The sequence below is a fragment of the Apodemus sylvaticus genome, chromosome 22 (genome assembly GCF_947179515.1).
Source record: "Apodemus sylvaticus chromosome 22, mApoSyl1.1, whole genome shotgun sequence".
Taxonomy (NCBI): Eukaryota; Metazoa; Chordata; class Mammalia; order Rodentia; family Muridae; genus Apodemus; species Apodemus sylvaticus.
Window position 1 is genome coordinate 57,874,933 of NC_067493.1, and position 15,884 is coordinate 57,890,816.

General features: G+C 50.1%; 1 protein-coding gene across 2 annotated transcripts in view; it reads right to left on the minus strand.

The window, feature by feature from the left end:
- Ttc28 (tetratricopeptide repeat domain 28) overlaps positions 1-15,884 on the minus strand; it is a 431,438-nt gene that overhangs the window by 36,121 nt on the left and 379,433 nt on the right. The gene's annotated exons all lie outside the window — the stretch shown is intronic.

Genomic DNA, 15,884 nt, shown 5'->3' on the forward strand with positions numbered 1-15,884 from the left:
CACAGTGAGGGTCAGAGTGGGTCCCATGCCCACAGTGAGGGTCAGAGTGGATCTCATGCCCGCAGTGAGGGTCAGAGTAGGTCACATGCCCACAGTGAGAGTCAGAGTGGGTCCCATGTCCACAGTGAGGGTCAGAGTGGGTCCCCATGTCCACAGTGAGGGTCAGAGTAGGTCACATGCCCACAGTGAGGGTCAGAGTGGGTCCCCATGTCCACAGTGAGGGTCAGAGTAGGTCACATGCCCACAGTGAGGGTCAGAGTGGGTCCCATGCCCACAGTGAGGGTCAGAGTGGGTCCCATGCCCACAGTGAGGGTCAGAGTGGATCTCATGCCCGCAGTGAGGGTCAGAGTGGATCTCATGCCCGCAGTGAGGGTCAGAGTAGGTCACATGCCCACAGTGAGGGTCAGAGTGGATCTCATGCCCGCAGTGAGGGTCAGAGTAGGTCACATGCCCACAGTGAGAGTCAGAGTGGGTCCCATGTCCACAGTGAGGGTCAGAGTGGGTCCCCATGTCCACAGTGAGGGTCAGAGTAGGTCACATGCCCACAGTGAGGGTCAGAGTGGGTCCCCATGTCCACAGTGAGGGTCAGAGTAGGTCACATGCCCACAGTGAGGGTCAGAGTGGGTCTCATGCCCACAGCGAGGGCCAGAGTGGGTCCCTTGCCCACAGTGAGGGTCAGAATTGATCTCATGCCCACACTGAGGGTGCTGGCATCACTGCAATGGCTGGAGGCTTCCCAGGGTGGTTACAAGGCTACAGTCACCAACAATACACAGTCTTCTCCTTCTGCTTCCTCCTGGCATCTGTGAGTCTTTGTCATCAAGGCACACTTCCTAACTGACTAGTGACATATTATATAACTTTTAAGATCCTATTTATGTTTTGCCACTTTTAAATATTAGGCTGTTTGTCTTTTAGTGAGTCATAAGGTTCTTTGGATATTTTGAGTCCCTTGTCAGCTGCGTGAGGTGTGGCCCGCCTGCTCATTCCTGCCGTATCTTCTGATGAGTGGCAGTGTGAAATTAGGATGCCTGACATACTTTTGTTCATATTGGGGGTCATTTCTGCCCTTCTCTGTTACTGCTGGTCTGACTCAGGAGGATGCTCGGTGTGCTCCTCCTGATGGTGTGTGCGCAGTTTTAACTGTTGTCTCTTGTGTTTGGCATGAGGGTTGAGAATAATTTCCCTCAGACACAGCTCAGTCCCATCAGGACTGTGTGTTGGAGAGACTGTCTTTTCTCAGTATATTGTGGGCTGTCTTTGCCAAAATCAAGTAAGAGTATAAGCTGGACCTGGTTCTCATCTCACATTCTGCCACAGGGTCAGTCACTCAGAGGCCAGAGCTCACTGTGTGCCCCATGCTGGCCTGGAACTCCTGATCCTCCCAAGGGCTGGGATTCCAAGTGATTAGCCATGACTATCATGGCTTTACAGTGAGGCTGGGAGACACATGGTGTGTGTTCTCCAGTGAGGTTTTTCTCTATTGAGGTTGCTTTAGATATTATTATTATTATTATTATTATTATTATTATTTTATCACATAGGGGTGTTTGCCTACATACATGAGTATCACATACATGCCTGCTGCAGGCACAGGTCAGAGGAGGGCATTGGATCTTCTGGAACTGGAGTTACAGATGGTTGTTAGTGCCATGTAGGTTCTGACAATTGAACCCTGGTCCTCTAGGGTACAGCCAGGGCTCTTAACCACTGAGCCATCCTTCCAGTCCCGGTACTCTTATTTTAAAAGGAAACTACTACTGCAGGCTCGCAGGCTAATGGGTGTCTGTCACAGCCGTCCATGCTGCTGTGCACGAGGCAGACAGAAGTTGTGTGCCAAGGTGTAAAGGACTCTGTTCTATTGTTTCAAGATGACTTTGGTATAAATTGTCCTTTAACATTTTTTTTCTGGTGCTGGAGGCTGAACCCAGGGCTTTTTACACACCAGGTAAGCACTCTGTGCTGAGCTACAACCCCAGCCCTGCAGACTTTTATTCTGAAATACTCCATAGGCTTCATTAGAAAAATCTCCTAGGACTTAAGTGAATTTACTGTGGAGTTAAAGTTTGTGATAAGGACTTTAATTTCTGTAGCAGATCCAGGGCCTTTCATATTCTGTTTGATGTGGTGTTGGTTTTGGTTGAATGGGATTTTAAGAAATTTCTGTGTTTCATCTTACTCGCACATTTGGTCCAAAGTTCTTAACATTCTCCTACCCTCATATGCCACAAGTTTGACACCTCTCCCAGCTCCATGGTCTTGAACCATATTCTCTCTCTCTCTCTCTCTCTCTCTCTCTCTCTCTCTCTCTCTCTCTCTCTCTGTGTGTGTGTGTGTGTGTGCGTGTGTGTGTCTCTGTCTGTCTGTCTCTCTCCCTCCTTCCCTCCCTCCTTCCCTCTCTCCTTTTCCGAGTCTTACTGAGCTTTCATCATGAACACCCCAGGGAAATATGACTTCTGTTTATATATATAATATAAACTATTTATTATGTATTATATATAATATATAATTTCATATATTTAAAACTGAGAACGACATTCTGTGCCACCCATAAGTAAACACCTCACTCAGCCTCCATTAGAGAAGCTTCCTCCTGTGTTGGGAACTAACAGAGAGACCCACAACAGGACCATGTGCAGAGAGTGGGAGACGGATGTCTCCATCAAACCCCACCCCTCAGGGCTCAGAGAGCTCTGCAGAGGGGACTGTGAGAGCTAGAGAAGCTGGAGGTCACCAAGGACACAAAGCCTTCTACATAAACACAACTGATGTACACTGAGACACAGAGGGAGGGGGCAGTGTGCACATCCGGTGGAGGCTCGCTGGGTACACAAACCTTATTTAAGGTCAGGCCCTGTGCCCAGCAGTGGGCAGCCGACCCAAAATGAGCTCAGCAGTGTGTCTAAAAGCTTTCTGCTTTACATTGCCCTGCTTGGCTTCTAGTCTTTTAATCTTATTGGTTTTCTGCTTGTATATCATGGTTTCTGATTTGGGTTTGTTTGTTTTTTTATAGATTATTGGTTTTTGTTTTTATTTTTATTTACCTTATTGTTTTCTAAAGAAAGAGAGGAGTGGAGTTGGAAGGCCAGGGAGGCTCTGGGAGAAGGAGTATATTCCCATATACTATCAGAATATAGTATATGGGAAAAATATCAGTAGAAAAGAAAAAGAAAAACCTATCATTTAGCCTTCTTCCTCCACTCCTGTTCCTTCTCTGGGGACCTGCTCTCCGGGCACACACTTACCTTCAGCCTCCAGAGTGTGTGTTTCTCCCGTACAGAGCAGCTTCGTTTTGCTTTTGTTCTTGGAGGGCTTGTTCTGTTTATAGAGCTGGGGTCAACAGTGTGCCTGCTTTGGAGGCGTCCCTCCACCGCGACCACCTGACAACAGCCATGCCGTCTAGACCTCTTGATGCCCTTGGGAGGCTTTCAGCCTTGCTCGCAGGGGTCTGCGGGGTCCAGGCATTGGTGTTTGCTGCTGCCTTCCATCTTGTTCTTGGGGCCCTCTGGCTTCTTGGACTCTTCTCTCAGCTCTGCCCCCCAAACTGTTTCCATGTTACTTCTGCTAGTGCTGGGCTCTTCACCTCAGAGGCTGTGTCTTTAGATGCAGACCTTTTGCTGTTATTTTTAGAAGTCTCTGGGTCTATGATGGAACCTTTGGCATGCTTTGTTCACTGTGAACACAGTTGATTGTGTGTGGTGATGTTGGCTGGGAAGGAAACCCTTTCCTGCAGATTTTCAACCTCTGAGTCATCTCAGGGATGGTAATAGTTGGCCGCCCTTTCTTTAAAAAATGAGTTATATTTTCCCAGATTCTTTGAATTGTGAAGACTTTCATAATCATAGGCATACAGAGTGGTTATCATATGATTTCTGTTACACTCCTTTTAAAAGTACCAGTTTCTTTCCAAAGCAAGTACTGACCCCTCCTGGGCTCCGGTGTGAGCGCCTGCCCTCCTGGGCTCCAGTGTGAGCGCCTGCCCTCCCTCCTGGGCTCCAGTGTGAGCGCTCTCCTGAGAAGCAGCTCAGAGCTCACATATCCTTAGCTAGCTAAGATTTCTCCCACATCTCTGACTCTGGGCTCAGCTTGGCAGCTCACAGCTACACAGGAATGCGTGGCTTTCTCTGAGGTTCTCAGAAGCCAGCCCTCAGGGACAACTGCATGGCAGTAGCTGCTGAGCCTCCTCAGATCAACAGGGCAGGCCAGCTGGCCTTGGGAATCACAGTTGCTGACCCACAGGCGCTGTGACCAAAGTGGCATTCGTGGGGTAATTGTACTTCCTTCAGAGGTAAGATTCTTCTTAAGAAAACTAGATCCTCTACCACAGCATCTGCACCCCCACCCCTTGCCTGCCCTGGCTCACTGGGCGTCTCTAACCTGAGACACCACCAGCTCGACATTCTCATGAATGGCCAGCTGGTGGGGCCACCGAGGGACAGGCAAACGAAAATACCATGTAAGGCCTCATGGTTTAAGAAAACTGTGTTTTCTAGGGTCAGCTGCAGCCCCCCCCCCCCCCAAGAGTCAGAGCAGCTCAAGCACAAGAACCCGGTGGCTCCTTCAGCAGAGGAGGCCATGTTCTTATTCTAGAACACTGGGCAGAGCCGAGGACACGCCAGACTTGAGGGCTAGCCTGGCCAGAGAAGGGTTCGGCTAACCCTCAGACTCCCGATGCGTTCCACACAGGCAGCACACGCCACACACCCCAAGCGCTGTTAGGGAGCCGTGTGCTCTGCACATGCTTTCTTCGGCATTTGCTGCATGAAGCTTCAGTACTGTTTGATCTTCCTCCTCTTCCTCCTCCTCTTCCTCCTCCCCTTCTTCTTTTTTAAGATTTATTTTATGTATGTGAGTACACTGTAGCTGTCTTCAGACACATCAGAAGAGGGCATCGGATCCCATTACAGATGGTTGTGAGCCACCATGTTGTTGCTGGGGATTGAACTCGGGACCTCTGGAAGAGCAGTGCTCTTAACTGCTGAGCCATCTCTCCAGCCCATGGACTTTCTTCTTAATGCAGGAATACTCACCGCGACCTTTCTCAGGTGACGTTTATTAGTTTGTGTGTATGAGTCCTTTACTGGCACATATGTGCACCACATGTGTGCCTGGTGCACATGGAGGCCAGAAGCAGGCACTGCAGTCTCCGGGATGGAGGTATGTGTGGTTACACACCACCATGTGAGGGCTGGGAACTGAACCAAGTCCTCTGCAAGACTGACAGGTGCTCTTAACAGCAGAGATCGAGATCTAGCCCTTATTTACATGTGTGTGAGTGTGTGTGGTATGTGGTATGTGTATGTGCTGTGTGTGTGTATATGTGTGTAGATCAGAGGACAACTGTGGGACTTGGCTTTCTCCACCATATAGGTTCTGAGACTGAGCTCCAGTATTCAGACTTGGTGACTTTTACTGGCTGAGCCATTCTGCCAGTACCTCGGCATGACTTAACTGTCTGCCAGGATTTAAAATACGGAAATAGTTTCATTTACTTCAGCCTTATCATGGGGGAAATGATAGGAACCCAAGGCATGTGCAGACACCTGGATATGTATGTACACTTGAAATGTCTGGCACAATTGATGATGTGTGAACTGGTAACCTGTGCACGGTCATCCACTCCCACACACTGTGTAAAGTGTGGGCGCAGGAGCGCTGGAGCCCCGCTGTTGTCTTAGCACTGCATCAACTGGAATCTCCACATCTCCCTTCTGCACCACGACCTGCCCCTCCCAGCCCGGCTCTGCAGACACCAACCACACCACTGGTGCTCGCTTGCTCGCCCAGCATGACCCTGCAGTGAAGAGGCTGAGCAGGAAGAGGGCGAGGCAAGCCTGCCCTCTCTGGATGGCTGTGAGCATAGGGGTCCTTTAGTGAGAGCCACGCCCTCCACCTGCAGCCACACCCTCCACCTGCAGCCAGGTGGGCCCTGCACGGTCCCCTGCCTCCTCCTAAACCATGGGCAGATCCCTGGCGCCACCTTCCAAGCTCAGCTCAGTTTTTCAGCTTGTCAGGATTTCTGTGTCTATCTTTGTATGTTTCCTCTCTTTATATGTGACTGCGACAAAAAACCCGTGAGAATTTACTGCTCAAGAACAGCCACACAGCTAGCATTAGGCAGAGACAGGGCTGGGCCGATTTATTAATTTCTTTTTCTTGTATGAAGAAACAAGGGTTCATACAGTGGGGTGTGCACTGGCTTCCTCTCAGCAGCACCAATACCCAGAGGGGAAAAGGAATTGTGTGTGTGTGTGTGTATTAATATGTATTTGTGTATGTGACTGTGAGTCTTTGTGTGTAGGTTTATATGTGTGTATGAAAGTGTATGTATGTGTGTGTGAATATGAATCTTTGTGTGTGTCTGCGTGAATGTGAGTGTGAGTCTGTGTGTGTATAAATGTGAGTATGAGTTTGTGTGTGTGTATGTGTATGTGTGTGAATGTATGAGTCTGTGTGTGTGTGTGTGTGTGTGTGTCTGTATGCATGTGTGGGTGTGAACAGGTGATGGTCCCAGTAGACTGACTGCAGTACCTTCTGTACCCTGGAATACTGATTACAGACTATTTTGGGCCAACTTGATGTCTGTCATTCAAACAGTCAAGCTCCGTGAAGTTCATCTACTTGTAACCTCTGACCTGTGAGCACAAGGACAGCCATTCTGTATTTCCCTGTGGCACCTGACCAAGAGGAATGCCCAGTCTCTCCACTGGGAGAGCTCTTCCAAAACCGCCCAAGCTGATCTCCCACCCAAGCCTCCAAGGCTGCACTCACTAGTGCCCCACCCCACCCCACCCCATCCCACCCCACCCCACCCTCATTCATCTCATCTCTGCTGCCTGCTTTGATGCTAATTTTCATGTTCCTGGAACCTGATGTCTGACAAATGCAACTTAATGAAGAGAGGGAGAATTTATTCTGGCACAGTCCATCATGGTGGGATCTGTGGTGACAAGCATGAGGCCACCAGTCACACTGTGTCTGCCATCAGGAAGCAAAGAGTGGACAGGAAGTGGGGCCAGACTCCATGCCCTCAAGGCCCACCCCCAGTTGCCCACCTCCTCCAGTGAGACTACACTTCCTTAAAGTTCTCACCACCTTCTAAAACAGCGCCACCTGTTTGGGGACCCGGAGCCCATGGGGCATGGATTTCTTATTCAAACCACAAGGCGCCTCAGCTTGCTCTCCCTGCTCAGCTGAGTGAGACTCAGAGTTGCAGTGTCCTGGCGGCTCCAGTTCAACCTCTGTTAATACTGCTGTCAGCCTCAGGCAACACACGGAAGTTCTCAAAGGCAGGAAAACTATCACATCCGAGATCTGAAGAGTCTTGGTAGATCATCCTGACAGGAGCACACCCATAGTCAGCACCCTGCCTCTGACCCCGGATGGCTCCTCAGTCTTTGAGGCTGCAGTGATTAAAACCAGCTGCTCTGGCACTGGTGACGGGGACCCTGCTCTGCTCTATGCCCCACACACTTTGCTTTCCTCCCCTCCTCCGGTCCACCAGGGCTTCAAGTCTCCGCTGCTTTAAAATTGCTTCTGTCTTTCAAATATGTCACAGAGCCAGGCTTGTTTCAAGGCCAAGCAGAAATTGTCGAGGCAATTGTGCAGGGGGGGGGGGGGGGGGCTGGAGCTGCGTGTGAGACTGACAGAGCCTGCCCACGTCGGAAACTGAGCAGGTGATGTTGGAGGGATGGCAGGCTTTCAGAAAATTTCTAGGGCAATACATTCAGCTTTTGAAAATAATTTTTCAACTCAAAGAACTTTTGTTTGGAATGGTGACTTTGAACTACAGGGATCTTGAATGTAGAGTGGCCGTCTTCAAAGGACACGGAGTTAGGGTTGGGAGAGTGGGAAAGGCTGCATGTCTAGCTGTCTTTGGAAGGGTGGAGATGGTCCTCGTGCTCAGTCTGTAGTACTGACACTACTATTACTACTGTACTGTTACTATAGTAGCACTACTGTAGTACTAGCACTATAGCTGTGGAAACAGGAGAATGAGAAGCCATTCTCCTGTTCTCAGATTCACTGTCCTGAGACACTTTAGTTGATGAATGTGTCAGCCTGCTTTGGTAACAGGATATTTCTCTATGTTCCCATTGTGCACACTGTTCTTTCTTCTGTTGTACTCCCAAGATCAGTGAGACCAAAGAACACCTAGTAGAACAAATACACGCTTCAGAAGAGGAAAATAAAAGTCTACCACAGTGTGCGAAAGGACAGTAGCCTCTGGGAAGATGACCACTGAGCCCTTGAGCCCAGCTCCCTTCTTCTCCTCAATGACACATGAGCATATGGCTCCCCAGCCCTCGACAGCTGCAGGCACCCAACTCTGAGAGCCTTCTCTGAAGGTCACATTTCAATTCTAGGCCCTGGTTCAGGTGGCTGAGGGCCGGGGGCAACTCCCTGAGCCGTGCTGAGCCTCAGCTAGATGCCTCGGGGTGCAGCCATGCTGAGCAGGTTCAGGCACCTGTGGTGGACAGAAGAGGCCTCAAAGGGGCCATTTCTCCCTCATTAGCCAGAAGGAAGAGAAGATAGGTCTCAGTGGGGAGGAAGAGGCCAAACACAAGCATTAGTTGGATACACAGGCACCATCCAGTCAGAAACCCCCAGTGGCTGGTCACCGCTGCTACCTCCTGCACAGTGAGATCGACGCTGAGTGTTAGTACTGCAGGATGAGCACGAGGACCATCCCCACACTTCCTAAGACAGCTAGACACGCAGCCTTTCCCACTCTCCCAACCCTAACTCCGTGTCCTTTGAAGACAGCCACTCTGCATTCCAGACCCCTGTAGTTTAAAGTCACCATTCACTGTAAACCTGCTTTTTATCTTTAGGGGTTAAAACTCAACAGTGAATCAAAGCAAGAAGCAGCAGGCAGAAAGAAAAAATACAAAAATATTCCGAAAGAAAAATGCATGACAGCCATTGTGAAACTCAGCACTATGAATGAGCACACGCAGACACTCTCTCCTTTTTCAGTTTGCTCCTTGGGAAATGGTTTTTTTTTTTCTTATCTGTAGCAGGCACATTTGATCGTGGCTGAGAATCTTTCCCATCCTTGGCTTTAATGCATTAGGAGAATGCAGTCCTGATGTGGGGTAGGGGGAGGCATGGTCCCAGTCAGTGAATATTCGGAGCGACTGTGATCTGGGCACTTTGCTGTGGAAAGTGGCCAAGCCAGTCCCCACTCTCAGTAGGCTCTGCAGTCCACAGAGGAGACAGACATTACCAATCAAACCCGTGAAGTGACCAGAAAGGACACACACAGGTCTGAGAGAAGAGAACAGAGTAGAAAACTCATACAGAAAACATGCTCACACCTAATGCAGTCTTTTCTGCAATAACCCCTCAGATTTCCTGAGTTCTCTACCTGGCTGTGGTGTCTAAGGCAACAACAGGAGAGGCACAAAAGGAAGACGCGATGGCTTCAGTGGATCAGTATCTTGCTTTGCTCCTCCACCTCACCTCCATGGAGAAAGGTGGTCTCCAACCTCTGGTGAGAATGGGCCGTGAGGGTGACTGGCTCGGCCTCATCAGCCCAGACCTGAGAGTGTATTTTACCACACAGTGCCGTCTGCCAGGCACCACTGGGCACAGTATGCCAGCCTGCATCTGGTTTGGTCTGCCTGTGAGGCAGGAGATGGGCACACGCCTGAGGAAGCCCTGGCACCAGGCCTGATGGACGGCACTGCTGCAGGACACTGGAGCCCAGCAGAAGTGGTGGTGGGGAAATCTTTGCTCTTTCCTAAGAGTGGTTTCTTTCCTTAGGGCTGCCTGAAAATGAAATCTGACCCCTACAGGGTCTCTTAGTTATCAGGGAGACCCCGAATCGGTTCTGTCTGCCACTGCTTATTTACTGTGGATCACCACCACATCTGTGTACATCCTTCAGAAGCAGGAAGGACATCTTGACAAGTCCTAATATGGAGTGGGTACCAAAGGGGCGTCCCATGCTTGCCTCAGAGTGAGGCTCGCAGTTCACTTGAGTCCCATCACTGCCTGTTATTGGGGTCTGTCCACCCATGAGTGTCCAGGACACCCCCGTGCATGGTGTTCACAAGGAGGACAAGTAGGTAAGGAGAGGGCAGAGAAACATGGAGAGGAGAAACCCTGTGAGTGTGCCGTGCTCTGTGCATTGAGCTAGCCTCGCCTTACTGATGCTGTGCTGCAGCTTGCACTCGGGTGAAGCCGTGGCTCTCAGTCCAAGCCTCCAGGGGATGGTGCTTTCTCCCTCACTTCTCCACTTGCTCAGTGTATCCTCGGGGCCTCCCTCCCACCTGCATTATTAACTTAGGGCTCCATGTGCTATGGACTGCTGAGCCTGCCTGGGAGGGAGGTATAGGTATGGGTTAGACCCTGCAGACATCCTCTGCTTCAGCGAGCCTAGCCTACCTGTGTAAGCGTTTGTCAAGTGCAAAAGACTTATAGAAGAGGTCACTGGAGTACACACATCACAGAGCAGGCTGGAAGCCTTGGGACCAAGCAAGACGGTACAGACGGTACAGACGGTACATATGAGCACCTCCAGCCAACACCATTCTCTATGCCTAATGTGGAAGCAGGTGGGCTGGGGACATGGCTCCTGCGGCGCAAGTGTAGGGACCACTGAGCATGGTGACTCAGATTCCCAGGGGCCACATCAAATGTCTGTAACTCCAGCACTTGGCCCGGTGCTGCAGCCAGGGAGCATGTGTGAACCAGCACAGCTCAGATGGTGCTTGAGATAAAAAGCCTTTGATTACAAAAGAACGCATACTACAGGAGCCTAGAAGAGCATGAAGAGGGATCCCCACAGCAGTCGCTTACCAAGTCTGACATTTCATCACAATGGAGGAGCACAGCCCCCCTTAGCAGGGTTACTGCACTTGCAGTTTAGTCACAGTCTTGGGGAGCCCTTCCACCCAGGCACCATCACATCTAGTTGTAGCAGTGCCTTCATCAGTTAGAGTCCCAGACTGCCCAGCTCTGTACCAGGTGCCCAGGGGGCAACTTGCACACAGCAAGCCTGGCTGGAAGGCTTCTCCCAGCAGGAAAGCTCAGCCGGGGTAAAGTTCTTACCAAGTACCACACACAAAGCCACTCTCTTACTAAACCCACGTTTGGGTAGTATGAACCTCCATCTCAAATTTGTCTGGTGAGCCAAGAAACTGGACTGGGTCACAGCTCAGAACCTTGTGACCTGGTTGCATCTATGTTATTTCTGCATTATCTGGGGGCTTTCAGGATTCATACTCAAAGTCCTGTTATTGATGAGAACTGTGGGTACCACACTGGATAACAGTGGCAGGAGATGGCATCTCTGTCTTGCTCATGACTCTAGTGGGGGTTCTTATGAGCCATGCTGACTGAGGACCGGCCACATGTGAATGTGACAAGGTTGAGTGCCCCTTTCTGTTCTTCTCCTGTAATATATTTTTTTAATAACAAAAGGGTGTCACAAGCATCTTCTCATCAGCTGGGCTGAGGGTGGATCTCTGTCCTCCTGTTAATGTGCATTATATTAATATTTCCAGGTTCTGAACCATTCTTGCTTTCTGGAAATCAATCCCATTTGGCTAGGGCTTGGCATCCTTTCCAAGGGCCGTTGAATTGGCTCTGGTGTTTTCCGAGACATTCGTAGCCAGAACACGGACATCAGTTCATAGTTTCCTTGTAGCATCTGGGTTGTTCCGGTGTCTGGGTAACTCTGACCGTACGAACGCACTGACTCCTCCCTTACAGGTGTGGGTGCTTTCGAGAGTAGAGGCTGTCTGCACCTCTGTTAGGTAGGGAGGGATGGTCAACACTGAAATCATCTGGCCTTAGACCTGCCCCTGCTGGAAGAGCTGGGCATGGTTCACTCTCTTAAATACTTTCAGATCTGTCCAGATGTTTCATTTCTACGCTAGTTCCATGGCAGCTTGTTCAAAATTGCATTTTATAGGGAGAGCCCATGGAATTTACTTACAGATTAGAGAGCACGGAGGAAGGATAGGAAGGTGATGATCCTTTCTGCCTTCAGACTCCTGCTCTGATAGCACGAGAACCAGGATTAAAGCCTGGGGTACAGTGGGGACCCCACAGGCTTGGACTCATTCAGACTAGGGATTGTGGGAAGTGGCCTGTTCTGTCTCTCCCCTTGTGACAGGACATGGTCCCCATCATGTTGAAATCAGAGCAGCTATGAAAGTTTGCAGACAATCTTCATAAGAAACATTCCCTCCTGAGGGGAAGGGGGTGTCATCTGACCCTCACCTGGGATTCCTGCCCCCACCCCAACTGGCCCCATATGCATATGGTATGGGATGCTATCCCCATATGCATATGGTATGGGTTGCTATCCCCATATGCATATGGTATGGGATGCTATCCCATACAGGAGGTGGAAGGTTAACTGGCACTGGGACCCAGGGATGCAGGGGTGCAGCTTTGGTGAGCTGCCATCCATGTTGGGATGGGTCCTTGGTGATGTCACTGTCAGAGGCACCTGGGGCCCCTTAGGTGGCCCAATAGACTCATCCCCACAGAGACTTCCATGTTCTGTAGCCATGAGGAAACATGTTAATGTGACACTAGAAGTCACTACAACACAGTCAGAAGTGTTCAGAGCTCAGGAAGACAGTTGTGTGAGGTGCAGTGTAGAGGCAATGGGCAGGGTAGAGCAGAGGAGGTCGTGGCCACTGAAGTGGGTGTAGTAGCAGAGGTGGTGGCTGTTAAGGGTGTGGACACTGAGGAAGGCGTGGCTACCAAGGTCGGTGTGGCCATCAAGGGCATGGCCATCGAGGAGGGCGTGGACTCTGAGGGGGCATGGACATTGAGGCAAGCAACTTGTTCAATGCGGGAAAGAATGGAAAATAAAACACATCTACTAGGATAATGTGTAAAACCAGATAAGGTGATGAGCTCCCAAACTTGTGTTTATTTTTTTGTGTGGTAAAATTATAGGGAGGTTTCTGTGTTTTCTTTTGGATGGATGGCAGAGGTTTTATGTTTGTGTTTATTCATTTCTATTTAAAAAAAATAGCATATGGCCATTGTAAAAGACACACATAAGCATTCTCGACAACCTGGAAATGATGCAAACAGTGTAATAAACACAGCCAGCAGCCCTCATCCTACCATCCACATGCGGCACAGCCCATCTTTGCATGCACGGACGTACATACGTATATGCCTGACACACGCACACTTCACTCAGTATAAAACTATAGTGTGCGCTTTGGTATCCTACTTCTCGTGTAGCACCCTAGCCTCCATATGCACAGCTTTACATCCTAGGACTGACTTCACAGAGGAGAAGCCACACGCACAGACCTTTCTGTTGTCTCCACGAAACTCACAAAATACAGACACACTGCTGACGGTCACCCCAGGCCTGGGGAAGCCCAGGGTGGGAGCTCAGCTACCCAGCTACTGAGGGCAGTCCAGTAAAGTGGCCACTAAGCAAGGAGTCACAACGTTCCAGAGACAACACTGAGGGGTCCACTGCTCACTGAGCAGAGAACACAGGAACTGCCAGCCCCGCCCCATCTCCTGCCTGGAATGGCGTGTGGAGCATAAACTCCAAAGACATTCTTCTTGTTGTTGTTTTTCTTTTTGGTTTTTTGAGGCAGGATTTCGTTTTCTCTGTAGCCTCAGATGTCCTAGAACTCCCTTGTTGCCAGATTGGCCTCAAACTCAGAACTCAGAGATCCACTTGTCTCTGTTTCCCATGTGCCACCACTGCAAGGCTCAAAGACATTCTCTGATTGAGACTATGGGGGAAGAAGCATGACCCGGCCTCTAGCCTCAAGCAATGCCCCTCATTCAAAGGTCACAATCAGATCCCTTCTTTCGCATGTGTGATTTTATCGAGGCACGTGACAACCAAGAGGTGACGTATGTTTTCAGTGGGCTAGCTTCACTGATGGCTGGTTTGGCCGGACACAGCCTGGCTGTGGCCCCTCAGCTGCTTTCCAGGGTACACTGGAAAGTTGTTCCCCAGGCTTCTGTAAGAGGGTTCACACAGCAGGTCCCATCCGGGTACCTCCATACATTTATTAAGCTGCAGGCCTTGGTTTGAAACCTAGGCTGACATTTTGAATTTGTCCAAGAAAGGCTTTACTTCTTGAGTGAACAGTCTCAGCTCAAGGGGGCCCTCCAAGCCAGAACCCTGCCACTGTGACTGTTCCTGCTCAGGAGACCAAATAGTCATCTCAAAGGCTAACAAGAGGCCCAGTACCTGAGCACCCAGGAGCGGTGGCCTGAGGGGTCTCCAAAGGCATTATGTGTTCAGGGTAAGTTGACCTCAGAAGCACGTTTCTCACTAGGGTCCTCTGGAGCTCTTGGTGCAGGCTACCACCCCTTCCCTGCTCAGACCAGCTTGCCACACTGACAGTACATTTATACACTCACTAGGATTTTAGTCTCTTTATCACCCTGCTGCTGACCATACTGTAGGTTAGCAAGTAGGCTGTCCGCCCTGATTATCATTATCCTAGTATCTGGCATCAAAGCGGGGACTTAAGCTGAGCAGCTGCTCCAGTCCTGGGGGGTAAAGACAGTGCACATCATGTGCACCGTGGGAACAGCCTTGTGCCATAGACTCCCGTCTCCGAGTCCCTCGACACTGTGAGAGGTGGGCCCTGCCTGGTTTGCCTGCTTGCTCACCCTCCCTTCTGTGTCTCCTCTGACAGCCTGCTCTTTACCCTGTGTTTCACTTTAAGCAAGCAATGCTGTGGGCCAGGGAGTGGCCTGGTCACCAGGCATGCGTGCTGTGCAGTCTGCAGATGCAGCTTTGCCCGCCTCTGGTCTGACCTAGTTTCTGGGCACTTATGATTTAAACCTCAGAGGGCATCCATACCTCTATGTCTTTGTGGTTTACCATTTATCAATCCCTGTGCTTACCACAGCACTGCCCAAGGCCAGAGCCAGGCCAGCCTGGGATGCCCAGCAACCACAGTGCCTGTTCATCATTTTTCATAAAAACAGAAGCTAGAAAACATTTTATATGCTTTCCAATTTTTCAAAACAAGATTCTAATTTGGATAATGAAGAACAGATTGGTGAGGGCTAGACTGTATTGACCCTCATTCTGACACCAGCATGCCTGACACTCCCTATGACACTGACAGTGTCACACAAGACCATTTCACTTGTGCCATGGACTTCATTCGGTTGGACAGGAGATCTGGATCAGGGGGCCACTCTATCCTCTTCTGACCTTGATGCTACACTGTCCAGTGGTTATTCTGTTTCTCATGTAAGAACCCCTCTATAAGTAATACAGGCAACCCAACAAGTGCCTACACATGGAGCCAGGAAAAGTGCCCATGGGACCAGAGACACCCTGGGCTCAATGGTTCTGGGACATTTGGGTCAAGAGTAGAGGTTCTGCCCAGGACCCAATACCGAGACTGCCATGGACCAGGACCAGGACCAGCCACTGAGGACTCTGAACTGCTGGTGCTGTGGAGTGTGGTCCTCGGGGTATAATAGGCCAGTACTGCCTTCATCAGAGACTACAGTGTCACAGGGTGAGTTCTGTTGATGCTCCCTCGTGGAATGAAGGCCACTGGTCCCTTTCCTGAAACTCCAGCCATTCACTCTGTTCCCCGCTAGCTGTAAGTACCCTGCCCTGCTGCATGTAACTTGGAAGGTGCTAGAAAAATGATACTGTCAGTCAGTGTCTGTGTCTCTCCCGGGATACATGTGGTGTATGGGCCACAGGTTGGACAGGCCCATCTAGAGTATACAGGAGGCAGAAGGTAACTGAAGTAGGATGCTTGGGTGAAGCAGCTATTGGGGATCAGCCATGCCCTTTTAAGTATCCCCATTCCCCATGTTCTGTAGGCAGTCAGATAAACTCTTGAGTCACCCATCTGGACTTGGGTGGAATATGTTGCAGGCGCCCTATCTGGGTTGAA